Below are 12500 nucleotides of genomic sequence, written 5' to 3'. Positions count from 1 at the left end.
CACACACACACACACACACACACACACACACACACACACACACACACACACACACACACACACACACACACACACACACATAACTCTCTAAACAGTTTGTGTCTTAAAAAAGTTTCAGACGCTTCCTCTGGAGAGAAACCCTCCTGGAGAGAGAAACCCTCCTGGAGAGAAACCCTCCTGGAGAGAAACCCTCCTGGAGAGAAACCCTCCTGGAGAGAGACCCTCCTGGAGAGAAACCCTCCTGGAGAGAAACCCTCCTGGAGAGAGACCCTCCTGGAGAGAAACCCTCCTGGAGAGAAACCCTCCTGGAGAGAGACCCTCCTGGAGAGAGACCCTCCTGGAGAGAAACCCTCCTGGAGAGAGAAACCCTCCTGGAGAGAAACCCTCCTGGAGAGAAACCCTCCTGGAGAGAGACCCTCCTGGAGAGAGACCCTCCTGGAGAGAGACCCTCCTGGAGAGAAACCCTCCTGGAGAGAGACCCTCCTGGAGAGAAACCCTCCTGGAGAGAAACCCTCCTGGAGAGAAACCCTCCTGGAGAGAGACCCTCCTGGAGAGAAACCCTCCTGGAGAGAAACCCTCCTGGAGAGAAACCCTCCTGGAGAGAAACCCTCCTGGAGAGAAACCCTCCTGGAGAGAGACCCTCCTGGAGAGAAACCCTCCTGGAGAGAAACCCTCCTGGAGAGAGACCCTCCTGGAGAGAAACCCTCCTGGAGAGAGACCCTCCTGGAGAGAAACCCTCCTGGAGAGAAACCCTCCTGTAGGTTTTAACTCCAACCCTGTTCCTGGAGAGAGACCCTCCTGTAGGTTTTAACTCCAACCCTGTTCCTGGAGAGAGACCCTCCTGTAGGTTTTAACTCCAACCCTGTTCCTGGAGAGAAACCCTCCTGTAGGTTGTAACTCCAACCCTGTTCCTGGAGAGAAACCCTCCTGTAGGTTTTAACTCCAACCCTGTTCCTGGAGAGAAACCCTCCTGTAGGTTTTAACTCCAACCCTGTTCCTGGAGAGAGACCCTCCTGTAGGTTTTAACTCCAACCCTGTTCCTGGAGAGAAACCCTCCTGTAGGTTTTAACTCCAACCCTGTTCCTGGAGAGAGACCCTCCTGTAGGTTTTAACTCAAACCCTGTTCCTGGAGAGAAACCCTCCTGTAGGTTTTAACTCCAACCCTGTTCCTGGAGAGAAACCCTCCTGTAGGTTTTAACTCCAACCCTGTTCCTGGAGAGAAACCCTCCTGGAGAGGTTTTAAAACCCTGTTCCTGGAGAGAAACCCTCCTGTAGGTTTTAACTCCAACCCTGTTCCTGGAGAGAAACCCTCCTGTAGGTTTTAACTCCAACCCTGTTCCTGGAGAGAAACCCTCCTGTAGGTTTTAACTCCAACCCTGTTCCTGGAGAGAACCCTCCTGTAGGTTTTAACTCCAACCCTGTTCCTGGAGAGAAACCCTCCTGTAGGTTTTAACTCCTTATCAACCCTGTTCCTGGAGAGAAACCCTCCTGTAGGTTTTAACTCCAACCCTGTTCCTGGAGAGAAACCCTCCTGTAGGTTTTAACTCCAACCCTGTTCCTGGAGAGAAACCCTCCTGTAGGTTTTAACTCCAACCCTGTTCCTGGAGAGAAACCCTCCTGTAGGTTTTAACTCCAACCCTGTTCCTGGAGAGAAACCCTCCTGTAGGTTTTAACTCAACCCTGTTCCTGGAGAGAAACCCTCCTGTAGGTTTTAACTCCAACCCTGTTCCTGGAGAGAAACCCTCCTGTAGGTTTTAACTCCAACCCTGTTCCTGGAGAGAAACCTCCTGTAGGTTTTAACTCCAACCCTGTTCCTGGAGAGAAACCCTCCTGTAGGTTTTAACTCCAACCCTGTTCCTGGAGAGAAACCCTCCTGTAGGTTTTAACTCCAACCCTGTTCCTGGAGAGAAACCCTCCTGTAGAGAAACCCTCCTGTAGGTTTTAACTCCAACCCTGTTCCTGGAGAGAAACCCTCCTGTAGGTTTTAACTAACGTGATTCATCTTATCAACCAGCTGATGATTAGAATCATGAGCTCTAGATTAGGGATGTAAGAGAACCTACATTACGATGGCTCTCCAGGAACAGGGTTGGGCATCCCTGCCAAACACACAAAGCCAGGAGCCGTTGAAAGGCCGAATCCTCCATCCATCACATCGAAGCCAAACTGACGTCAACTTCCATGAATTATCACATCTTCTCCAAATGGGGTGACAACACATTCCAAGAATCTCGTTAAAAATCTCGTTCAGCTGTTTTTGTTTATCAAGTACTACATTGGGAGGAGGAAAGATCAGGTGGGACCATTCTAGCCAATGAGAGGACGGATCAGGTGGGACCATTCTAGCCAATCAGAGAGCGGATCAGGTGGGACCATTCTAGCCAATCAGAGAGCGGATCAGGTGGGACCATTCTAGCCAATCAGAGAGCAGATACGCACGTGAACAACAGGCACACCGGTTTCCACTAGTTACCACAGCCACAAAGTATACATTGGCTTTACCGTAAAAATTCATAAAAACAAAAAATTGCTTTTTTTGTTTTTATTTAAGGTTAGGTTTAGGCACAAGGTTAGCAGTGTAGTTAAGTTTAAAATCACATTTTACAAAGCGAAATTGTAGAAATCGGGAGGGTTTTATGACTTTGTGGCTGTGGTAACTAGTGACCACCAGGCACAACTCCAACGTAATGTCTTTCCCTCGATGTCTCCAGGATATCACGTATCTTATACCAATACACTCGTAACAACCCAAGTATTACAACAACAAAAAAACATTCATTTGATCAAATAAGCCACACGTAGCAAATAAACCATTAAATTTTTTTTATATATATATAACCAAATTCCACCCTCTCTCTCATTGACCTCCACAGAAAAACTCTTTGCTTGTTGAGTTCTCCTCTCGCTTCACCTTTTCACCTCTGGCATTAGGATTCAGTTAAATCTTCCTGCCCCACAATTACAACACAACCATCATTCCAAAAATGGCCCCCCAGATACAATAGCCAGACCACTTAATTATATGTAGCTCTTTGATTGACAGGTGTGCTGACCAATGAATGCCAGGTGATACCCTGATTGACAGGCGAGCTGACCAATGAATGCCAGGTGATACCCTGATTGACAGGCGAGCTGACCAATGAATGCCAGGTGATACCCTGATTGACAGGCGAGCTGACCAATGAATGCCAGGTGATACCCTGATTGACAGGCGAGCTGACCAATGAATGCCGGGTGATACCCTGATTGACAGGCGAGCTGACCAATGAATGCCAGGTGATACCCTGATTGACAGGCGAGCTGACCAATGAATGCCAGGTGATACCCTGATTGACAGGCGAGCTGACCAATGAATGCCGGGTGATACCCTGATTGACAGGCGAGCTGACCAATGAGACGACAGACATACTTGCAGCAGTCGTTGAAGAGTTCCTTGCAGGGCGTCTGTTCCAGCTTCTCACGACACTCCCCTACCAACTCCTGAGGTATATCTCTCAGATGGGCTGCCGACTAGACGGAGAGAGAGAGAGAATACATATTAATGAACTGATCTACCTTCAGAAAGGATTCATACCCATTGAATTATTACACATTCTGTTGTTTCAGCCTGAATTCAAAATGAGAAAATATATATATATAGATACAAAAACACACGTTTTACATTTTCATTTTTAGTCATTTAGACTTACAAAACCCCACAATGACAAAGTGAAAACATGTTTTTATAAATGTTTGCACATTTATTGAAAATTAGACACAGATATGAGGTCCTACAGTTTGACAGTGCATGTCAGAGCAAAAACCAAGCCGTGAGGTTGAAGGAATTATCTGTAGAGCTCAGAGACAGGATTGTGTCGAGGCACAGATCTGGGGAAGGGTACCAAAACATATCTGCTGCATTGTAGGTCCCCACGAACACAGTGGCCTCCATCATTCTGAAATGGAAGAAGTTTGGAACCACCAAGACTCTTCCTGGCTGCACGGCCAAACTGACTAATCGGGGGAGAAGGGCTTCGGTCCGGGAGGTGACCAAGAACCCGATGGTCACTCTGACAGAGCTCTAGAGTTCCTCTGTGGAGATGGGAGAACCTTCCAGAAGGACAATCATCTCTGCAGCACTCCACCAATCAGGCCTTTATGGTGGAGTGGCCAGACTGAAGCCACTCCTCAGTGAAAGACACATAACAGCCCGCTTGGAGTTTGCCAAAAGGCACCTGATGACTCTCAGACCATGAGAAACAAGATTCTCCTCTTTGGCCTGAATGCCAAGCGTCACGTCTGGAGGAAACCTGGCACCATCTCTATGGTGAAGCATGGTGGTGGCAGCATCATGCTGTGGGGATGTTTTTCAGGGACTGGGAGACTAGTCAGGATCGAGAGAAAGATGAATGGAGAAAAGTACAGAGATCCTTGATGTAAACCTGCTGCAAAGCGCTCAGGACCTCAGACTGGGGTGAAGGTTCACCTACCAACAGGACAACGACTCTAAGCACACAGCCAAGACAACACAGGAGTGGCTTCGGGACAAGTCTCTGAATGTCCTTGGCCCAGCCAGAGGCCGGACTTGAACCCGATCGAACATCTCTGGAGACCTGAAAATAGCTGTGCAGCGATGCTCCACATCCAACCTGACAGAGCTTGATTGGATCTGCAGAGAAGAATGGGAGAAACTCCCCAAATACAGGTGTGCCAAGCTTGCATCGTCATACCCAAGAAGACTTGAGGCGCTAATCACTTTCAAAGGAGCTTCAACAAAGTACTGAGTAAAGGGTCTGAATACTTATGTAAATTATATATTCCAATTTGACACTTTTTAAGAAATTAGCAAAAATGTCTAAAAACCTGTATTGGCTACTCACCCCGTAAACCTACTCTGATTGGCTACTCACCCCGTAAACCTACTCTGATTGGCTACTCACCCCGTAAACCTACTCTGATTGGCTACTCACCCCGTAAACCTACTCTGATTGGCTACTCACCCCGTAAACCTACTCTGATTGGCTACTCACCCCGTAAACCTACTCTGATTGGCTACTCACCCCGTAAACCTACTCTGATTGGCTACTCACCCCGTAAACCTACTCTGATTGGCTACTCACCCCGTTGTTGAAGTACGTTTCCAACATTCTGATTCCACAGTCCTTCCTCTTCTCATCCGGAGCGAGCTGATAGAGGGCCTGGTAGGAGAGAGACGCTGTTACTAACATGATACCCCACTGTCTATACATCCACCTGGTACAGGGCCTGGTAGGAGAGAGACACTGTCTATACATCCACCTGGTACAGGGCCTGGTAGGAGAGAGACACTGTTACAAACATGATACCCCACTGTCTATACATCCACCTGGTACAGGGCCTGGTAGGAGAGAGACACTGTCTATACATCCACCTGGTACAGGGCCTGGTAGGAGAGAGACACTGTTACAAACATGATACCCCACTGTCTATACATCCACCTGGTACAGGGCCTGGTAGGAGAGAGACACTGTCTATACATCCACCTGGTACAGGGCCTGGTAGGAGAGAGACACTGTTACTAACATGATACCCCACTGTCTATACATCCACCTGGTACAGGGCCTGGTAGGAGAGAGACGCTGTTACTAACATGATACCCCACTGTCTATACATCCACCTGGTACAGGGCCTGGTAGGAGAGAGACACTGTTACTAACATGATACCCCACTGTCTATACATCCACCTGGTACAGGGCCTGGTAGGAGAGAGACACTGTTACAAACATGATACCCCACTGTCTATACATCCACCTGGTACAGGGCCTGGTAGGAGAGAGACACTGTTACAAACATGATACCCCACTGTCTATACATCCACCTGGTACAGGGCCTGGTAGGAGAGAGACACTGTTACTAACATGATACCCCACTGTCTATACATCCACCTGGTACAGGGCCTGGTAGGAGAGAGACGCTGTTACTAACATGATACCCCACTGTCTATACATCCACCTGGTACAGGGCCTGGTAGGAGAGAGACACTGTTACTAACATGATACCCCACTGTCTATACATCCACCTGGTACAGGGCCTGGTAGGAGAGAGACACTGTTACAAACATGATACCCCACTGTCTATACATCCACCTGGTACAGGGCCTGGTAGGAGAGAGACACTGTCTATACATCCACCTGGTACAGGGCCTGGTAGGAGAGAGACACTGTCTATACATCCACCTGGTACAGGGCCTGGTAGGAGAGAGACGCTGTTACTAACATGATACCCCACTGTCTATACATCCACCTGGTACAGGGCCTGGTAGGAGAGAGACACTGTTACAAACATGATACCCCACTGTCTATACATCCACCTGGTACAGGGCCTGGTAGAACTACAACACCACAGCATGATGTCTCCAGATACCCCACTGTCTATACATCCACCTGAGACACTGTTACTAACATGATACCCCACTGTCTATACATCCACCTGGTACAGGGCCTGGTAGGAGAGAGACACTGTTACTAACATGATACCCCACTGTCTATACATCCACCTGGTACAGGGCCTGGTAGGAGAGAGACACTGTTACAAACATGATACCCCACTGTCTATACATCCACCTGGTACAGGGCCTGGTAGGAGAGAGACACTGTTACTAACATGATACCCCACTGTCTATACATCCACCTGGTACAGGGCCTGGTAGGAGAGAGACACTGTTACTAACATGATACCCCACTGTCTATACATCCACCTGGTACAGGGCCTGGTAGGAGAGAGACACTACAGCATGATGTCTCCATAGAACTACAACACCACAGCATGATGTCTCCATAGAACTACAACACCACAGCATGATGTCTCCATACAACACCACAGCATGATGTCTCCATAGAACTACAACACCACAGCATGATGTCTCCATAGAACTACAACACCACAGCATGATGTCTCCATAGAACTACAACACCACAGCATGATGTCTCCATAGAACTACAACACCACAGCATGATGTCTCCATAGAACTACAACACCACAGCATGATGTCTCCATAGAACTACAACACCACAGCATGATGTCTCCATAGAACTACAACACCACAGCATGATGTCTCCATAGAACTACAACACCACAGCATGATGTCTCCATACAACACCACAGCATGATGTCTCCATAGAACTACAACACCACAGCATGATGTCTCCATAGAACTACAACACCACAGCATGATGTCTCCATAGAACTACAACACCACAGCATGATGTCTCCATAGCATGATGTCTCCAACTACAACACACAGCATGATGTCTCCATAGAACTACAACACCACAGCATGATGTCTCCATACAACACCACAGCATGATGTCTCCATAGAACTACAACACCACAGCATGATGTCTCCATACAACACCACAGCATGATGTCTCCATAGAACTACAACACCACAGCATGATGTCTCCATAGAACTACAACACCACAGCATGATGTCTCCATAGAACTACAACACCACAGCATGATGTCTCCATAGAACTGATGTCTCAACACCCACAGCATGATGTCTCCATACACAACACCACAGCATGATGTCTCCATAGAACTACAACACCACAGCATGATGTCTCCATAGAACTACAACACCACAGCATGATGTCTCCATAGAACTACAACACCACAGCATGATGTCTCCATAGAACTACAACACCACAGCATGATGTCTCCATAGAACTACAACACCACAGCATGATGTCTCCATAGCATGATGTCTCCATACAACACCACACCACAGCATGATGTCTCCATAGAACTACAACACCACAGCATGATGTCTCCATAGAACTACAACACCACAGCATGATGTCTCCATATGTCTCCAACTACAACACCACAGAACTCCACACTACAACACCACAGCATGATGTCTCCATAGAACTACAACACCACAGCATGATGTCTCCATAGAACTACAACACCACAGCATGATGTCTCCATAGAACTACAACACCACAGCATGATGTCTCCATAGAACTAACACCACAGCATGATGTCACCAACAGCATGATGTCTCCATACAACACCACAGCATGATGTCTCCATAGAACTACAACACCACAGCATGATGTCTCCATAGAACTACAACACCACAGCATGATGTCTCCATAGAACTACAACACCACAGCATGATGTCTCCATAGAACTACAACACCACAGCATGATGTCTCCATAGAACTACAACACCACAGCATGATGTCTCCATAGAACTACAACACCACAGCATGATGTCTCCATAGAACTACAACACCACAGCATGATGTCTCCATACAACACCACAGCATGATGTCTCCATAGAACTACAACACCACAGCATGATGTCTCCATAGAACTACAACACCACAGCATGATGTCTCCATAGAACTACAACACCACAGCATGATGTCTCCATAGAACTACAACACCACAGCATGATGTCTCCATAGAACTACAACACCACAGCATGATGTCTCCATAGAACTACAACACCACAGCATGATGTCTCCATACAACACCACAGCATGATGTCTCCATAGAACTACAACACTACAGCATGATGTCTCCATAGAACTACAACACCACAGCATGATGTCTCCATAGAACTACAACACCACAGCATGATGTCTCCATAGAACTACAACACCACAGCATGATGTCTCCATACAACACCACAGCAACTACAACACCACAGCATGATGTCTCCATAGAACTACAACACCACAGCATGATGTCTCCATAGAACTACAACACCACAGCATGATGTCTCCATAGAACTATGTCTCCATAGAACACCACCACAGCATGATGTCTCCATAGATGTCTCCACTACAACACCACAGCATGATGTCTCCATACAACACCACAGCATGATGTCTCCATAGAACTACACAGCATGATGTCTCCATAGAACTACAACACCACAGCATGATGTCTCCATAGAACTACAACACCACAGCATGATGTCTCCATAGAACTACAACACCAGCAGCATGATGTCTCACATAGAACTACAACACCACAGCATGATGTCTCCATAGAACTACAACACCACAGCATGATGTCTCCATAGAACTACAACACCACAGCATGATGTCTCCAAGAACTACAACACAGCATGATGTCTCCATAGAACTACAACACCACAGCATGATGTCTCCATAGAACTACAACACCACAGCATGATGTCTCCATACAACACCACAGCATGATGTCTCCATAGAACTACAACACCACAGCATGATGTCTCCATAGAACTACAACACCACAGCATGATGTCTCCATAGAACTACAACACCACAGCATGATGTCTCCATAGAACTACAACACCACAGCATGATGTCTCCATAGAACTACAACACCACAGCATGATGTCTCCATAGAACTACAACACCACAGCATGATGTCTCCATAGAACTACAACACCACAGCATGATGTCTCCATACAACACCACAGCATGATGTCTCCATAGAACTACAACACCACAGCATGATGTCTCCATAGAACTACAACACCACAGCATGATGTCTCCATAGAACTACAACACCACAGCATGATGTCTCCATAGAACTACAACACCACAGCATGATGTCTCCATACAACACCACAGCATGATGTCTCCATAGAACTACAACACCACAGCATGATGTCTCCATACAACACCACAGCATGATGTCTCCATAGAACTACAACACCACAGCATGATGTCTCCATACAACACCACAGCATGATGTCTCCATAGAACTACAACACCACAGCATGATGTCTCCATAGAACTACAACACCACAGCATGATGTCTCCATAGAACTACAACACCACAGCATGATGTCTCCATAGAACTACAACACCACAGCATGATGTCTCCATACAACTACAACACCACAGCATGATGTCTCCATAGAACTACAACACCACAGCATGATGTCTCCATACAACACCACAGCATGATGTCTCCATAGAACTACAACACCACAGCATGATGTCTCCATAGAACTACAACACCACAGCATGATGTCTCCATAGAACTACAACACCACAGCATGATGTCTCCATAGAACTACAACACCACAGCATGATGTCTCCATAGAACTACAACACAACACCACAGCATGATGTCTCCAACACAACACAGCATGATGTCTCCATAGAACTACAACACCACAGCATGATGTCTCCATAGAACTACAACACCACAGCATGATGTCTCCATAGAACTACAACACCACAGCATGATGTCTCCATAGAACTACAACACCACAGCATGATGTCTCCATAGAACTACAACACCACAGCATGATGTCTCCATAGAACTACAACACCACAGCATGATGTCTCCATAGAACTACAACACCACAGCATGATGTCTCCATAGAACCATACTAAACACCACAGCATGATGTCTCCATAGAACACAACACCACAGCATGATGTCTCCATAGAACTACAACACCACAGCATGATGTCTCCATAGAACTACAACACCACAGCATGATGTCTCCATAGAACTACAACACCACAGCATGATGTCTCCATACAACACCACAGCATGATGTCTCCATAGAACTACAACACCACAGCATGATGTCTCCATAGAACTACAACACCACAGCATGATGTCTCCATAGAACTACAACACCACAGCATGATGTCTCCATAGAACTACAACACCACAGCATGATGTCTCCATACAACACCACAGCATGATGTCTCCATATAACTACAACACCACAGCATGATGTCTCCATAGAACTACAACACCACAGCATGATGTCCCCATATGATGATGTCACAGACAATAACACAGTCAGAGAAACAAAATGGCCGCCGGCCAATAGGAACAGAGAGCCATTCGGGCCGAGACTAACACCACTGTTCAGTTCACCATGCATCGGTCTGTCTGTGAACCAAGGTGACCGAACATGGACATGGTTTAGAGAACAGACTAATGTTGGTGTTCACTAAACAAGCAGTGGGTTTTTGTTCATTTCTCAGACACCTCCAGGGGCCTGGACACAAGCCTGGGCCTGTGTTAGTCCACCTACCCAGGGGACAGGCCTCTGACGTGGGTTTAACCTCATGGAGAGGGTGCATATGGAGGAGGAGGGGCAGATATTTTTCTGACAGGCTCCCCTTCCAGCGCTCATGCCCCATCCCTCCCAAGCTCTCTCTCCACCGCTCTCTCTCTCTCTCATTCTTTCCCCCCTCTCTCCCCTCTCACTTCCTCTCTCTCTTTCTCTCATTACCAATCCTCTGACTCCCAGGCCCCCCAAGACCCCCCCCTACATCTGCATGCCCAAACTCAGGCCCAGTCCTTTCTCATGGGAGCTAGCAGAGGAAGCAGGAAAAGGAGGGGGGATTGAGAGGAAATTGAGGGGGAGAGAGAAACAGACAGAGAGAGAAACAGACAGAGAGCGAGAAACAGACAGAGAGCGAGACAAAGAGAGAGAGAGAAACAGACAGAGAGCGAGACAAAGAGAGAGAGAGAAACAGACAGAGAGCGAGACAAAGAGAGAGAGAGAAACAGACAGAGAGCGAGACAAAGAGAGAGAGAGAAACAGACAGAGAGCGAGACAAAGAGAGAGAGAGAGAAACAGACAGAGCGAGACAAAGAGAGAGAGAGAGAAACAGACAGAGCGAGACAAAGAGAGAGAGAAAAACAGACAGAGAGCGAGACAAAGAGAGAGAGAAACAGACAGAGAGCGAGACAAAGAGAGAGAGAGAAACAGACAGAGAGCGAGACAAAGAGAGAGAGAGAAACAGACAGAGAGCGAGACAAAGAGAGAGAGAGAAACAGACAGAGAGCGAGACAAAGAGAGAGAGAGAAACAGACTGAGAGCGAGACAAAGAGAGAGAGAGAAACAGACAGAGAGCGAGACAAAGAGAGAGAGAGAAACAGACAGAGAGCGAGACAAAGAGAGAGAGAAACAGACAGAGAGCGAGAGACAAAGAGAGAGAGAGAGAAACAGACAGAGAGCGAGACAAAGAGAGAGAGAGAAACAGACAGAGACAAAGTGAGACAAAAAGAGAGAGAGAGAAAACAGACAGAGAGCGAGACAAGAGAGAGAGAGAAACAGACAGAGAGCGAGACAAAGAGAGAGAGAGAAACAGACAGAGAGCGAGACAAAAAGAGAGAGAGAAAGAGAGCAGACAAAGAGAGAGAGAACAGACAGAGAGCGAGACAAAGAGAGAGAGAGAAACAGAGAGCAGACAAAGAGAGAGAACAGACAGAGAGCGAGACAAAGAGAGAGAGAGAGAAACAGACAGAGAGCGAGACAAAGAGAGAGAGAGAAATGAGACAGAGAGGGAGACAAAGAGAGAGAGAAAAATGGAGGGAAACAGACAGAGAGAGAGAGAAAGAGAGAGAGAAATGAGAGGGAAAAGAGAGGGAGAAATGAGAGAGAGAAAGAGAGAGAGAAATGGTGGGAGAGAGGGAGAAAGAGAGAGAGAAATGGTGGGAGAGGGAGAGAGAGAGAGAAATGGTGGGAGAGAGAAGAAAGGGAGAAATGAGAGAGA

The 12500-nt window shown here is 47.1% G+C and overlaps 1 pseudogene; it reads right to left on the bottom strand.

The window, feature by feature from the left end:
* Positions 1-12500, bottom strand: part of LOC127924802 (G protein-coupled receptor kinase 6-like) — a 59981-nt pseudogene that overhangs the window by 43120 nt on the left and 4361 nt on the right.

Source organism: Oncorhynchus keta, unplaced genomic scaffold (assembly GCF_023373465.1).
Source record: "Oncorhynchus keta strain PuntledgeMale-10-30-2019 unplaced genomic scaffold, Oket_V2 Un_contig_4568_pilon_pilon, whole genome shotgun sequence".
NCBI classification, from domain to species: domain Eukaryota; kingdom Metazoa; phylum Chordata; class Actinopteri; order Salmoniformes; family Salmonidae; genus Oncorhynchus; species Oncorhynchus keta.
The sequence above is the reverse complement of the archived record's forward strand: the minus strand, read 5'-3'. Positions and strand labels throughout refer to the sequence as shown.